This window comes from Macaca thibetana, chromosome X (assembly GCF_024542745.1).
Source record: "Macaca thibetana thibetana isolate TM-01 chromosome X, ASM2454274v1, whole genome shotgun sequence".
Taxonomy (NCBI): domain Eukaryota; kingdom Metazoa; phylum Chordata; class Mammalia; order Primates; family Cercopithecidae; genus Macaca; species Macaca thibetana.
The window spans coordinates 66,108,260-66,125,662 of record NC_065598.1 but is presented as its reverse complement, the minus strand read 5'-3'; the positions used below and the strand labels follow the sequence as shown (position 1 = coordinate 66,125,662).

Here is a 17,403-nt window from a genome sequence, read left to right as displayed (position 1 = left end):
ATGAAGTTTTACTGGGAGGAATTAGGTGGAAATATTATTATTATAATTATAGTATATACATAGCACTTAATTTATAAAGTATTTTCCAGTATAGTATGTCATTATGTCCATACTTAACTCACCTAAACTATTCTCTGGAGATCAGATTGATTTTGGCCTGTGTGAGGAAGAGCTATCATAGTCATGGTGGTTAAACAGAGAAAGCAGAGTAGTGATTGCCAACCCTGTCATCTTCTCCTTCTCTCCCCTCCCTTTGTTCTCGTTTTGAGGGTTGCTCAATTCATGAATAGTTCTTTGCTCAATTAGACTGCTAAACTTAATATTTTTCCCCACCCAGACTGTGTCCTCTGTCTCTTACTCTCCCAAAAGAAAAGAAGAACAATCATTAATGGCAAATGGCAATTGAAGTAAACCAACACCAAGAGGCAGCTTTACACTCGGGAGATAATATGTTTTTTAGTGCTCTATACATTCAAAGAAACTTCTCCAGTAATAAACTGTAGAAATGATCCCTGAAAGTATAATCTTTAACTTTAATTTGCCTAAAGATTTAAAGAGATGATAGGTACTCAATAAATATTTATTGAATGAATGAACAATAATGTAGTAGCATTATAAAGGCAAATATTACCTTAACCTACAATAACATATATATCCAGAAATACTCAGATCAAAACTGTGATCATCAGGGCTGGTCAGACCACATCTAAAATATTTTCCCCATTTTAACAAGAAAATGGGGGCGGGGGGAAGCCTTCTTTGATCCCAAAAGCCTTGGTTGGAAACCATGCACTATATCCTTCCTTTAGTGCAGCCTATCACCATGTTTTGTACTGCCCATTTCCTTGTATCTCACACATTTTAAGTTTCACAAAGTCAGAAACTATATCTTTCTCTTTCACTATTGTATTCCTAAATACTGGCACAGTATCTGACTGACAGAAAGGTATTCAGTAAATATATGTTTAATAAAGGATAACTCAGAGAACATCCAAACAAGAGTAGCCTAGATAATGCAGAGATTTAATGCTATGTTTTTCTCACTCAAAGGCATTATATACCAGATGCATTCAAATATAAGATGTGGTTTGTGTCCTCAAGGAGCTCACAATTCAGAGGATGTGTAAAAATACAGCTACAAACTATGACTACAATATACAGTGTGGAAAGTGCAACAAAATAACAAAGGAACAGTTGAAAGTATGTTTAGTTTGGAGTTGGGGCGTTGGAGACTAGTCAGGGGGATGTGGGGATCTTTCTCCCATCTGAATAACTATGGTATGGCAGAGTTTATTATTGTGGTATTAAATAAGGAAGACTTTTGTAACAACTAGATCAGCCTACAAATGACATTAGCTATCTCCCATGAGGACAAGTTCTTCATTGCTGACACATTTCAAGCCTAGGATGGTAAGAACTTGATGGAGATATTGCAGAAGTGATTGACAAAGGAGATGGGATCTTGAGTTGGATGACTTCTATCTCCATTTTAACCCAGAGATTCTATGACACTTTTAGTCTCTGCTTTAGAGAAAGAGGGTAGAAAATCAATATTTTTGAATAAAAATCCTATGCTAATTATAACTGTTTAGCTTTGCCTTAAGGATCAATACTTAATAGAAATTATGCCTGTCCATGCAGAACATAGTAGACTTTAATCTTATACCCAAATTCCTTGCTTTGTGATAGTCTGAAATACTGCTTTCTGCCACAACATAACAAGATGAAGTGAACTGATTCTTTGAAGTCACATCTGCATCACAGTACAGCTAATGACAAGCTTCCCAATTTTTCTGGACATAACTAGGAAGAGATTCCTCCATTATCCAATGAAATCAACCATATTAAAGGCAGGGCTTCTGTTCTCAGATATCTTCAGAAACATATACTTTCCCCTCTCCCTTGTTCCCACCCTGATTACGGAACAGCGAACCTGAGGCTGATTTATTATTTAAGAACCAGTTATTGTTTTCCCACAGATTTAACAAATTTGTTCCACCTGCCCAATTATATTTCTGATTACTTTCTTGTGATTTCACTGAAGTTTTTAACCCAAGGAACTATGAAGGTCAAAAAAGATGAAAACTCAGCTAGCCTCTGACCTCAAAGAGATTATAATCTAGTAGGGAACAAAACATACATACACAAGTAACCACAATTTACACAAATCAGTATATGAGGTCCTAAGAGTAGTTTAGAGACAAAAGACTTACCTTATGGGGTAACTGGGAAATTAGGGAGTACTCTATGTAGTCTTATTGTCCTCATTTTACAAATAAGGAAATTGAGATACAGAGAATGCAGTCTAGGGAGCTGAGGTTTTCCAGAAGCAAAAAAAAAAAAAAAAAAAAAAAAAAAAACCTTAAATATTTGCAAATAATGGTCCTATATACTAGAGTGAGTAAGCATTCACATCTTAAAGCAATGTAACAAAATAATTCTGACATTATCTAAAGTGTGGTAAAAAAGAGGCTCAATCCTTAGTGCTTCCCTCTTATTCTTCTACATTTCTCCTTTAAAAGTGTGTTCTGAATCATCCAAGCAAAAGTAATGGTGTCTAAATTCCAATAAAAACTGATTCTCTCTTTCTTCTGCAATTTATTTTACCTTTAACAATATCATTCAGGTCAGCCATAGGTTGGCTGCTCTGACTCCTGCAGCCTTTCCCCATAAACCCTCTCCCCTCCTCCCAGAGGGCAGAGAAAGAAAGCAGTGCTGAGGAGGCAACACACTCTTGGTTTCCATGTTAGGCCATTTCCATTTAACTCGGGAGTGTCATTAGTTTTGCTTGGCAAAGAAAGCCTTTCATCACCTAAACTTCAGATAAAGATTAGCTTCGCAATTCCATTTGAAGTCAATGGTCTATAAGCTAGTCCACCTAAATAAAATTTGAACAAGTGTGGAAAATGTTGGTGCTTATAAATTAACCAATCAAATCTAGATACATAGGTATAAGAATAAAATGTCTAATATATAATTACAAATGCTGTTTTCATTTTTCCAGTAAATCAGTCTCTAAGCAAATAGATTACTGATGAAACCAGCATGTAAATATTCAGAGCTGAAGAAAACAATTCTTGAATCAGTGTTCAGAACTATGATTTCAGATATGTCTCTTATCTCAAAAATGGTTCTTTTGATCTGGCCACAAGGTCATAAAATAGCCACTGAAAAGAAAATTCTACAGTAATCTTAGTCTACACTGATTAAAGTCTAATAGCTGAATTAAAGGAAGGCTAGGCTGGACAAATAATCTCTAAAGTATGGGGTCCAGTTCTGTGTGCTACATGTTAAAAGAAATAAATAACTGAGAATAGGATCCAAGTAGGGTTTCCAAAATGATAAAAAGCCTGAAAATCACTCATAAAAGAAAGGAATGAAAAAAACTGGGGCATAGAGGTAAAAGTAAGAGGACCCATAAAAGCTATCTTAAATAGTTGTATTAGTCTGTTATCGCACTGCTACAAATACCTGAGACTGGGTAATTTATAAAGAAAAAAAGGTTTAATTGGCTCACAGTTCCACAGGCTGCACAGGAAGCATGGCTGGAGAGGCCTCAGGAAACTTTCAATCATGGCGAAGGCAAGGGGGAACAGACACATCTTACATGGCCAGAACAGGAGGAAGAGAGACAAGGACGGAGATGCTACACACCTTTAAACAACCAAATCTCCTGAGAACTCACTCTCTTGAGAAAAACAAGGGGAAATCTGCCCCCATAATCTAATCACCTGCCACCAGGTCCCTCCTCCAACATTGGGGCTTACAATTCAGCATGATTTGGGTAGGGACACAAACCCAAACCATCAATAATAAAAGCACTGATCTAAAGAATATAGGACAAAAATTTCAGATATAGTAAAAGAAAGCTTTAACGGACCTGTTACAACACCCAAGTGGGTCATAGGAGAGAAATTATTTTGACAAAACTTGATGAAAATCCCTTACAATGAACTGGGCACTGTGTTAAGTACTTTACATTAATTATCTTATTAAAATTTCTCAGCAATCCTGTTATCACCACCCACATTCATGGAAATTGAAGCTTGGAGATGTTTAACAATTCCGTTAAGATCGCATTGCTAATGATGTGTGTTAGCTAGCTAAGGCAGGTCTCGTGAGAATGAATTTTTCTCATTCATTCATGAGTTTTCACTCTCTGTTTTCCATGGCAAAACCTGTCTTCTGGTTGGAGTTGGAGACCTATTGAGATGACAGTTACCCCTGGGAACTCTACTGACATCCCTGACATTCCTACCATCAGTGTTAGAATAAAGGTGTTTTGTGATCTACTTGTGTTAGGCTGGGCTAGAGAGGTTCTATCATAGCCTAATCATAACCCTATTTGTCAATTCAATTATTCTTGCTCTACAGGTAATCCATAGAGTGAAGCCAGTAAATAGGGTTCATGAAGATACATGTTACAACAGCTGGTCAGGCAAATGTGAAGTGAGGTGCCATAACATCTTCCTCATTTCAGAGAAAGGGAAAATATCTAGGCCAAATACCGAGTTCATACATGAGACTGTAGCATTCAATTCCTATTTCCATAGGGGAGTCACTTTTCATTGACTCACAGTCTAGAAGAAATGTTCTTATTTCCTCAAGTTACAGGCAAGCAATAAAGGTGCATAGCTATGGAGGAAGTTAGGACAAAAGATACTTAGGAAAGAGAGAATATAAATCCTACTAATAGGACGTAGAAACTTTTAATAACATATAAAAATTGATTAGAGTTACCTTTCTCTACTTGAATAAATTATATACCACAATTTGAAAGAAGTTTTGATAACTTTTTAGAGTTTCAGGTTCATTATTTATAACACTGCTGAACTATCATAAAGTTCATTAAAAGGTCAGAATTGTCTCAGAAATGTTAAAGTTATCTGAGAGATGGTGCTCTACTTTAAGAAGAAAGAAATTATCTCTATGGCTATTTAATAGGAAATAAAATTACTACTGAGATGAGAAGAAGACGAAAATAATACAGAGCATGATAATTTATTATGTACAATCTCAGCTGTGCTTTTACATTCATCTATGATTAATATTAATCCACTGTTTAACCTGCTTACATTCTGAAATTGGTTGTATGCCTAAATTTTAGTGAAAATAAGTATCATTTTGATTATATGGTAGAAGAAAAAGCACAAAAATATTTTTTCAGACTTTAAAAGAGAAGTCATTTTTAATGTTTACTTTATTAAATTAAAGCTGGCTACTGAAGAATAATGCAGTAAAAACCAGAGTCAGCACAATAATATGGAAGAAAAAGATATGAGCATTCACTGAAAGGTATAATATCTGTCATAAATAGGTATTGTGCTAGAGATTTTACACATTAATTCATCTAATTTTAAAGACAAATCTATGAGGCAAGCCATATCACCCCATTTTATAGATGAGGCAACTGAGGTTCCAGGAGGTTAAGAAACATATGGCCAAGAACACACTGTCAGTGAGGCCATTATATAGGGGCTACTAGCTGCCTTCAAATGATTAATTTACTACTTCCCTGTTCAAAAGGCTATTTTTTTCTTTGAAAATATCCACAAAATTGACAAACCTTTAGTTAGACTGATGAAGCCAAAAATAAAGACTTGATTTACTAAAATTCAGAAGGAAAGAGAGGACATTACTATTAACCATAAACATACATCAAGGATTATAAGGGAATACAATGAATAACTGTATGTATACACATTATATAACTTAGACGAAATGGGAAAGTACCTAGAAAAACAAAAACTTCCAACATTGATTCAGGAAGAAGTAGAAAAGATGTATAGACCTAAAACAAGTGATTGAATTCGTAATAAAAAAATTACTCACAAAGAAAAGCCCAGGCTTAGATGGCTTCCCTGATGAATTCTAGTAAATATTTAAAGAACAATTAATATCCATGCTTCTCAAACTCTTCCAAGAAATATAAGAGGAGGGAATACTTTCCAACTCATTCTACGACATCAGTATTACCTTGTTACCAAAACCAGAAAAAGACATTACAAGAAAACTATAGACCAATGTCTCTTAAGAATATAGTCATAAAAATATTCAACAAAATACTAGCAAACTGAATCCAGTAATACATAAAAAGGATTGCATAACATGACCAAATGAAATTTATCCTAGGAATGCAAGGTTGGATTAATATCAGAAAATCAATTAATATATCATATGAATAAAGGAAAAAAATTCATGAATATCTCAATACACATGGAAAAATATTGACAAAATTCAATACCCTCTCTCATGATAAAAATACTCAACAAATTAGGAATAGAAAGAAACTTCCTCAACCAGATTAAAGGGTACATAGGAAAGACCCAGAGCTAACATTATACTAAGTGATAAAAGACTGAATATTTTCCCCCTAACAGGATAATGATGTCTGCTCTTACCACTTCTATTCAACACATTGTTACTAGAGGTTATAGTTATGAACTTATGCAATAAAAAGAAATGAAAGGCATCCAGAAAACTGGATATTACATAATATTTGCAGATAACATAATATTACTTAGAGCAAAGTCTAAGGAATCCACACACACACACAAAAAGACCGTACTAAAGCTAATAAACAAGTTTAGCAAGCTTGCAGTATACAAGGTCAATATTAAAAATTAGCTCTAATTCTATTTTTGCAATGAACTATTGAAAAATAAAATTTAAGAAACAATCCCATTTACAATAGCATCAAAATAAAATAAAACATTAGGAATAAATTTGACAAAAGACGTGTAGAACTTATACTGAAAACTACAAAATACTGTTGAAAGAAAGTAACGAAGATCTAAGTAAATGAAAAAGACATCCCACAATATAGACTGGAGGACTTAATATTGTTAAGATGGCAATACTCCCTAAATTGATCTACAGATTAAACAAAACCTTATCAAAATACAGGCTGATCTTAAAATTCATATGGCACAGAATAGCCAAAACCAATCTTGAAAAAGGAGAACAAAGTTGGGCTGGGTGCGGTGGCTCACACCTGTAATCCCAGCACTTTGGGAGGCCGAGGCAGGTGGATCATGAGGTCAGGAGTTCGAGACCAGCCTGGGCAAGATGGTGAAACCCTGTCTCTACTAAAAAATACAAAAATTAGCCAGGCACGGTGGCGGGCGCCTGTAATCCCGTCTACTTGGGAGGCTGAGGCAGGAGAATTGCTTGAACCCGGGAGGCAGAGTTTGCAGTGAGCCGAGATCGCGCCACTGCACTCTAGCCTGGGTGACAGAGCAAGACTCTGTCTCAAAAAAAAAAAAAAAAAAAAAAAAGAAGAGGAAGAACAAAGTTATATGACTCATACTTCCTGATTTCAAAACTTACAACAAAGCTACAAAGTAATCAAGACAATGTAGTACTGCTGGCATAAGGGCAGACATATAGATTAATGGAGTAGAATTGAGAGTCTAGAAATAAACTCTTATATTTACAATCAATTGATTTTTGACAAGAGTGCCAAGAGAATTCAATAGGGGAAAAACATTCTTCAACAAATGGTGCTGGGACAACTGAATATCCACAAGTAAAAGAATGAAGTTGGATCCACTCCTCACACCACATATAAAAATTAAATAAAACATGGATCATACAAGATCTTCCTTTGCTTAAAGGCCTGCCTTGCTGCTAGAATAAAATACTAACTTCTGGGCATGCCATTTACCTCTCCATAATCTAGACCTTGCTACTTCTGCAGTTTCATCTTTTGTCACCACCTCACTATCCTCCTCTTCAATCCTCCTCCTGGCTCGTACACTCTAAGCCACTGTGTCAGGTGCAGTAGCTCAAGCCTGTAATCCCAGCACTTCAGGAGGCCAAGATGGGCAGATCACTTGAGGCCAGGAGTTTGAGGCCAGCCTGGCCAACACAGCAAAACCCCATCTCTGCTAAAAATACAAAAATTAGCCGGCCATGGTGGTGCATGCCTGTAATCTCAGCTACTTGGGAGGCTGAGGCACAAGAATTGCTTGAGCCCAGGAGGTGGAGGTTGTAGTGAGTCGAGAACACGCCATTACACTGCAGCCTGGGCAATCAAGGGAAACTCTGTCTCAAAAAAAATAAATAAAAAGCACCAGGATTTGCTTATGTATATCTGTGGAATACTATTTCTCTATACTACCTGATAAATACACCTCCATATTGCAAGGCAGTCCAAGTATCACCTCTTCTATGAAAGTTTTCACTGACATAGAGGCATATCCACATACCAATTGTCTTTTCTTTCCCCCATAATATCCCAACACAGTTCCTCCACTGAGAATTAACACTACCATTGTGAGGTGCATGTCCTGTTCATTGCTTCAGGAGTGAGGTACTGAGTCTCAGCCAAATCCCTCAAGGAAATTACCCTTGTCCAGAAAGAACCTCTTTTTCCCAGGGCAGTACAAATCCCTTGATTAGTCTGTGAAGAGGGTAGGATACAAAGGCCCCCTTCAATGTGAGAGTATTCTCATTTTGCCATCCCAGCCCCAGAGCTCCTGTGAAGACTTTGTACTAACAGCTCAACTCCTTCCACTGCTCAATGCTTTCCTTCACGTCCCCGCAGGGGTTGATTGGATTGCATTCCCCAACAAATTGCTTATATTCTAAACTCCATCTTAGAGTGTATTTCTCAGGGACCCTAACCTAAGACACTGTTTTACACTTATTTTTTAATAGTTCATCTTCAGATATTGACTGTATCAATGCATCCCTCAGTGCAGGTTGCCAATACAGGCTTGCCAAAATAAAAATAAAATTAAATTAAATTAAAAATGGATCACAGACCTAAATATAAAGGCTAAAACTATAAAACTCTTAGAAGAAAACATTAATGTAAATCCTTATGGCCTTGGGTTAGGCAATAATTTCTTCAAAATGATACCTAAAGGAGAAGCCACAAAAGGAAAATTAGATAAATTGGACATTAAACTTTGTAGCATAAAAGTTTAGGAATAAACTTAACAAAAGATGGGTAGAACTTATAATGAAAACTACAAACCACTGTTGAAAAAAAGTAAAGAAGATCTAAGTAAATGAAAAGACATCTCACGTTCATAGACTGGAGGGCTTAATATTGTTAAGATGGCAATACTCCCTTTCTTTTTCTTCACACAAATAAGAGTGAAGAAACAACTCATAGAATGAAAGACAATATTTGCAAGTTAAATATCTGATAAAGGACTCATATCCAGAATATATAAAGAACTCTTACAACTTAAAAAAAAAAAAACTACTCAATGGAAAAATGGGCAAAGGATCTGAAAATACATTTCTCCAAAGGAGATATATAAGTAGCCAATGAGCACATGAAAAAATCATTAGTCTTCAGGAAAATACAAGTCAAAACCACAATTGAAATATCACTTCAAATTCAGTAGGAAGAATGTAATAAAAAATAGACAATAACAAGTGTTGACAAGGATGAAGAGTAATTGGAACCCTCATATGTTGCTTGTGGAAACGTAATATGGTGCAGCCACTTTGGAAAACATTCTAGAAGTTCCTCAAAAAGTTCAACAGAGAGTTACCATATGACCCAGTAATTCCACTTGTAGTTATATACTCGAGAGAATTGAAAATAAATGTTTACACAAAATCATGTACACAAATATTGAGAGCAGCGTTGTTCATAACAGGCAAAAAATGGAAATAACCTAATGTCCATCCATTGATGAATGGATAAAAGTAATATAACCATATAATAGAATATCATTCAACCATAAAAAGAATGAAATATTGATTCATGCTACCATATGGATGAACCTTGAAAATATTATGCTAAGTGAAAAATCCAATCATAAAAGATTATATATTGTATGATTCCATTTAAATGAAATGTCCAGAATGGTCAAATCTATAGAGACAGAAAGTAGATAAATGATTCCTAGGGGCTGGAAGAGGGGAGGGTTCAGGAAAAATGGGTAGTGACTACTTATAGGTACAGGGTTTCCTTTTGTGTCTCTAAAATTGATTATGATAATAGTTGCACAACTCTGTGAATGTACTAAAAACCAATGCATTAGCACTTTAAATGGGTGAAGTATATGGTATGTAAATTATATCTTAATAAAGTTGTTATTTAAAAAAAATAGTGGTGGAAAAACTGTTAGTGCCTTGCATGGATTAAGGCAGGGACACCAAACTATACTAGTGGCCATCGTATTCTTTACCATCATGCATTTTCAGAGAAAGAGATGCCATTTCAGGCCGGGCACGGTGCCTCACGCCTGTAATCCCAACACTTTGGGAGGCCAAGGTGGGCGGATCACCTGAGTTCAGGAGTTCAAGACTAGCCTGGCCAATATGGTGAAACCCTGTCTCTATTAAAAATACAAAAATTAGCCAAGCATGGTGGCAGGCGCCTGTAATCCCAGCTTCTGGGGAGGCTGAGGTAGGAGAATCGCTTGAACCTGGGAGGTAGAGGTTGCAGTGAGCCGAGATCGTGCCTCTGCACTCCAGCCTGGGCAACAAGAGCAAGACTCTGTCTCAAAAAAAAAAAAAAAAAAAAAAAAAGAAGTAGAAATTATTGTTTGTAAAATGCTATTTACGTTATTTCTGTTAACATGCATTGGGTTTTTTAATTTTTAAATCAATTAGTAAATTATAAAAGCTATTTGTAGAGATTATAAGGAACTTGTAATGCTGCGTAACATACTACATTTATATAAGATACCACATCCTTCTGAACTGACTTTAGTTTGGTTATGTAGTTCGTAGAGGTTAACAACTCTTATTCTGCATTAGCAACAATTAAAAACCCTTTTCTGCCTTTATCAACACGGTAAAATGGACACAAAAATATGTGGATGTGGGGAACTAGAAACCTATTTATCTTATTCTTTAAAAGAAAGAAAAATTCTTCCTAAAATATTTTGCTCAAGATATTAAATTTTAAAATCTATTTCACTATAAAGTGTATTATACAATATGTTACAAGATGATCCAAGATGCTGGTTTTAAATGTCATAGTTCATTCAAGTTTTGAAATTATCCTTCCAAATTATCTGGTTCCTAAATCTATTCATTCAAATATTTATTGTACTAGTTTCTATATCATAAAGGCCCAGATATTATCAACTAATAAAATAAAATACAAAATCTAAATAAATGTTCCCATGAAATCATCTGCTGTAATCTCACTGCAACACAAAAGATATTTGCTAACTGGCTCCAAAGGAGAACAAAAAATTAGTTGAATAATTTATTTCAAATATAAGAGCTGTTTAGTATTGTGGTACTTTTAAAATTAAATTTAAGTTTTCTCCATTATTCAGAAACACATCAGTTATAAATGGTTCCATTTCAGGAAATTTTCTTGGATCTCGATCTCTCCCTGGGTAGTCACTGAAAGACTTTTAGGAAGATGAAGGTTTTCAGAATAAAGTTAAACAAGTAATGAATACTTCCAGACTATTAGTCACTTTTTTGTTCTGGCACCCATATATAAATGAAATAAAACAAAACAAAGACATTTCAAGTGGAAAACCTTCAAAACTAAAGTCTTCTCATCTTCACTCCCAAAGCTAAACAGCTCCAACTTCTTTTTTTTTTTTTTTAATTTTTATTTTTATTTATTTATTTATTTTTAATTTATTTATTATTATTATACTTTAAGTTGTAGGGTACATGTGCATAACGTGCAGGTTTGTTACATATGTATACTTGTGCCATGTTGCTGTGCTGCACCCATCAACTCGTCATTTACATCAGGTATAACTCCCAATGCAATCCCTCCCCCCTCCCCCCTCCCCATGATAGGCCCCGGTGTGTGATGTTCCCCTTCCTGAGTCCAAGTGGTCTCATTGTTCAGTTCCCACCTATGAGTGAGAACATGCGGTGTTTGGTTTTCTGTTCTTGTGATAGTTTGCTAAGAATGATGGATTCCAGCTGCATCCAAGTCCCTACAAAGGACTCAAACTCATCCAGTTCATTCAAGCTAAGATTCTCTCAGCATTCTGGTCGGCCAAGATATAAAGCTATATGGCATCTAATAAAATTCCAGGCCACAGTCACTGAATAAATGAGCAAAGCTAAACAAATGGCATTCCTTATCAAATAAACAATAACATGATTGAGCATACAGCATTTCAATCAGTCAACATCTGTTCTATAATCGTATTGCCTATTTTATAAATGTAGTGTGAATGAACAATTCATTTTTATAGATTTACTACCTCATGTTGCCTTACCATTGCATTTCAATTCTAGTTAGAGGGGCTTGAACAGAAAGGTATATATTGAATGAAGGAAAACCTTGATTGTAACTCAGGAAGGAGTTAGTCAAGTCATCCAGCTAGTTCAGGGTTTATTACTTTATACACAAAACCATTTTAAATTTAATCTTTTGGATGGAAATCTAAACACTCAATACTCATTGCTTATCTTCACAAGTAGAACATAGTAGATGATCACAATTTAATTGTTTTTTGATGAATCTGGGTCATTATTATGAACATCAATTACTGAGCTATGTTATAACACATTGATGCCCTCAAGACTTATTTAAGCCATATAGGGCTATTAGCCCCACACTGCTATGAGTTCTTGGCTGTTTTTTGTTTTTTCTGTCTCCTTCCTTAGAGTCAGCTGTCTCTCCCTCCTACTATTCGATGAGCCTTGTTAACATTTCTAAATGACTTCTCCACAGCTGTTGGCTAGGAAATCTGATAATCATGATTTAAGCATAATGATGAGTAAATAAATCATAAGTGAGTATTTCAGAAGCTTACACTATATAACATGCATGAGTTTAAGTGCATGGATCTCATGACACATACTTTATCTGCACAAAGCCTTTTTAAATCTGAGTTCTTAGGTGATGTTACTAGATCATTGAATTCCAGCTGTATACTGCCATATTTGATAAACCTTCCCCTTTAGGATCATATATGCAGGACAATTTCATAATCTGGTATAAGGTCCTTAGGCAGTTAAAACAAGATTTAAGACAAATCTATTTCTTCTGCAACTGCAGATAAAAAAAGCATAGTCTTTCTAAGCTTGAACATTTAGGATACCTAAGAAATAAATTGCACAGAGATTTAATACCTTGGAAGTATGACTTAGAAATCTGAAAATTTGTACACAACTAAGTATATAAATAGTAAAACAGATTTAGTTCAATCAGCAAATGTCTATTGAGCATCTACCATGTTCAAGGCATTATACTAGCATCACAAGGGATATAAAATAAGACACAGTCCGTGGTTTAAGAACTTAATATCTAGTAAGCGAGATTAGATAAAAATGACTAAGATGAAAGGCAAAGAAATGTAATAGATGTAAGAAAACCATAAGTAAGTTATCATGGGAATTCAAAGAATTGAGAAATTAAACTTAGCTTGGGGAGAAGGATCAGAAAATCACGAAGTATTCCATGGAATACATGGCATTCATGATAAGCCTTGTAGTTTGGACAGGTTCTTAAGAGAAGAGAGTAGGGGGAAGAGACAGCAGTAGTAGACATCTTGGGCTAAGGAAACTTCAATTATTCATTTCATAAATATTTACTGAGCATTTATTATTATTATTATTATTATATTATTATTATATGCCAGGCACTGTTGTAGGCAATAGGGATAGAACAGTAAACAAAGCAGATAAAAATCTCTGCCCTCAGGGACCTGATATTATAGTGGGGAGAGAAAGAGACAATAAAAATAGTAACAATAATAACAACAATGACAGCCGAAATATTAGAGCACTTAACATGTTGGTCAGGCACTGATTTTGTGTTTTCAATATAAACCCATTTAATCCTCAAAACACCTCTATGAAGTAGATTACTATTAATATTATCCCTATTTTAGAGATAGAAAACTAAGATATAGAGGTTAAACTGTCCAAAGGCACAATGAGAAATGAAATTATGATTCAAACCTGGGGTATCCAGCTACAGAGGTCTATATTCTTAATCATTATGTGATTCCAAATAAGCATCATCTATAACGTGTTACATGTGGATAAACACTAAACTCGAGGAGCAGCAAGCCACTTTATTTGGAAGATATAAGGGAATAGCAAAGGATAAAGCCAAAGAAATAGGTTGGGCTCATATTATGGAGGGCCTTGAATCCAAGACAGGCGAGTCCACCTGCTGAATTAAGTGCAATGGGAAACCACTGAAGATATGATTAGTTTGTCACTTTATAAAGGGTGAACTGGAGTGAGAAGAGAGGCTGGAAGAGGAGATCTGATTCACCACTGAACCTTTATCAAGATTATTGATACAGCCCAGGTGAAAAGTAATTATAGTATAGACAGAATAAAATACATATTATGAGAGTCTAAGAAATTAGAGATTAAATACACACCCACAAACACACACACACACACACACACAGAAAAACTCATTCTTCCATTCGAGGCTAAAATCTCAAAGACATCCTTGACTTCACTGTTTCCTCTCACATGCCACGTTCAATCAACAGTAAATTCAGAATCCAACAATCTTTCACCACTTTCACTACCACTACTCTGGTCCAAGCCATCAACTCTCACCTAGCTTACTGCAATAGCCCCCTTACTTATGCCTTGCTTCTACCCTTGCCCTGCTATAGTCTGGTCTCAACCCAGCAGCTAAAGTTTTCCTACCAATAAAATAGGTCAAATCAGGTCATCCCTTTGCTCAAGTCCCTCCATTGGCTTCCTATTTCACTCATAACACAAAGCCATAGTCTTTACAATGACCTACAAGGCCCTACATCATCTGTTTCTGTCCTTTTACCTCTCTAACCTCACCTCTATTACTCTTCCTTTTACTCACTCTGCTTCAGTCACAATGGCCATCTTGCTATTTCTGGAACACTCATGTTCTCCCCCATCTCAGGGCTTTTACATTTGCTACTACTTCTGCCTAGAATGCTCCCTTATCCTCTCCCATATCTGCCTGGCTCTTTCCTGACTGTCTCCAGATCTTTGCTCAAATATCACCTTCTCAGTTAGCTTCCCTGGACTACCCAATTTAAAAATGTGCACATATACATACACATCCTGTCCTGTCTTCTCTCTCCAACTTCCCTAATTTTTCTCCATATAACATTTTATTATCTGACATTCTATATGTTTTACTTATAGAAAACATATAGACACACATATTGTGTGTCTTCCTCCTCTAGACTATCGGCTCCATGAGGGCCAGAATTTTTGTGTTATGTTCACTACTATATCCTTGGTGCCATAAATAGTACCTGGTACACGGTAGTTCTCAATAAATATTTGTTAAATAAATGAATCAATTCAGAAAAAATTTTTTTGAAAAAAAATGTTAGGGACAGTGAAGAATTAGCATTCATATAGCAGGGCAACTAATGGAATAGGTGGAGCAAAAAAGGAGGAAGGATCAAAATGTCTCCATGGTGTCCAGATTTTAGGAATGGCAACAGCATTATCAGAAATGGAATAGTTACAGGGAACTGATTTGGAAAGTGGAAATTCATTTTTAGATATGATGAGTATACAATATGGAACACTAATGGGAGATCAAGAAATGAAACACAAATCTGAAGCTTAAGAATGAAGTCAGGGCTAGATATAATAATTTGGGAGTTACTCAAATATAGAGAGAAGCCAGGCATGGAGGCTCACGCCTGTAATCCCAACACCTTGGGAGGCCAAGGAGGGCAGATTGCTTGAGCCTGGGAGATTGAGACCAGCCTGGGCAACACAGCAATACCTCATCTCTATAATTTTTTTTTAATTAGCTGGTCATGGTGGCATGTGCCTTTGGTCCCAGCTACTCAGGAGGCTGAGGTGGGAGGATCTCTTGAGCCTCGAGGTCAATGCTTCAGTGAGCCAAGGTCGCACCACTACACTGCAACTTGGCCAACAAAGCAAGACCCTGTTTCACAAAAAGAAAAAAATAAAACAGAGATAATAGTGTTGGAGGGGACAGGACAGAACCTTGGGAAAGGTCACACTTCAGGGGTTCAAGGAAGAACATCAGTCAGGGAGGCAGCAAGAGAACAAAAATAATGACATGTCATGAAACCAAGAGAGTAGAAGGTGGTAGTAGGTGCTGGAGAGGATGTGGAGAAATAGGAACACTTTTACACTGTTGGTGGGATTGTAAACTAGTTCAACCATTATGGAAAACAGTATGGCGATTCCTCAAGGATCTAGAACTTGATGTACCATATGACCCAGCCATCCCATTACTGGGTATATACCCAAAGGATTATAAATTATGCTGCTATAAAGACACATGCACACGTATGTTTATTGCAGCACTATTCACAATACCAAAGACTTGGAATCAACCCAAATGTCCATCAGTGACAGATTGGATTAAGAAAATGTGGCACATATACACCATGGAATACTATGCAGCCATAAAAAAGGATGAGTTTGTGTCCTTTGTAGGGACATGGATGCAGCTGGAAACCATCATTCTTAGCAAACTATCACAAGAACAGAAAACCAAACACCGCATGTTCTCACTCATAGGTGGGAACTGAACAATGAGATCACTTGGACTCAGGAAGGGGAACATCACACACCGGGGCCTATCATGGGGAGGGGGGAGGGGGGAGGGATTGCATTGGGAGTTATACCTGATGTAAATGACGAGTTGATGGGTGTAGCACACCAACATGGCACAAGTATACATATGTAACAAACCTGCACGTTATGCACATGTACCCTACAACTTAAAGTATAATAATAATAAATAAATTAAAAAAAAAAAAGTCAAGAAGGTTCTTAAAGCTCAAAACAAACAGGCTGATTTGGCAAACAGGAAGCCATTGGAAGAAGTATTTCTTTGAAGTGGTAGAGGCAGGAGCCAAATTCCAAGCCACTTAGGAAGGAGTCAGGACACGAAGGCAAAAGGTATTCAATTCTTTCAACAAGCTCACCAGAACGAAAATGCTCACTTTTGCCCAGTAATCCCACTCCCTGGAATTTAACTTTTAAAAAATTGTTCCATGAAAGAATAATAGCAAGCAAATACATTAATGCAAAAGGTTGTACATTACATGGTTGTTGGTAATAGTAAACGATTGTAAAATACTTGAAATGTCCAACTACAAAAAGTAGTGATTTATGATCTATTAAAACAATAAAATACTTTTTGAATATAATAAAGACTGAAGAAAAAGGGAAATACTTATCATGTTAAATAGAAAAAAATCAAAATACAAATTTAAAATATACACCGTTCATTCATTTCACATTTGATTATGGAGTCCCTCTTATGTGATAGGCATATATACTAGATATATAGTGACAGACAAAATAGACAGACCTTCTACCCTCATAAGACTTAACAGTTTGTGATTCAAACTATGGGGAAAAAAGGTACATATGTAACAGAGAAAAGTATACCCCAAATAACAAAAGCTATGTATTATGATGATAGATAGATAGATAGATAGATAGATAGATAGATAGATAGATAGGCTTTTCCTACAATATTGTTCA

At 35.9% G+C, this 17,403-nt stretch overlaps 2 protein-coding genes and 1 pseudogene across 5 annotated transcripts in view; 1 reads left to right on the top strand and 2 right to left on the bottom strand.

Moving 5' to 3' along the window:
- PJA1 (praja ring finger ubiquitin ligase 1) overlaps positions 1-17,403 on the top strand; it is a 1,335,831-nt gene that overhangs the window by 570,222 nt on the left and 748,206 nt on the right. The gene's annotated exons all lie outside the window — the stretch shown is intronic.
- EDA (ectodysplasin A) overlaps positions 1-17,403 on the bottom strand; it is a 440,121-nt gene that overhangs the window by 362,526 nt on the left and 60,192 nt on the right. The window lies entirely within an intron of this gene.
- LOC126947086 (uncharacterized) lies at positions 334-528 on the bottom strand (annotated as a pseudogene).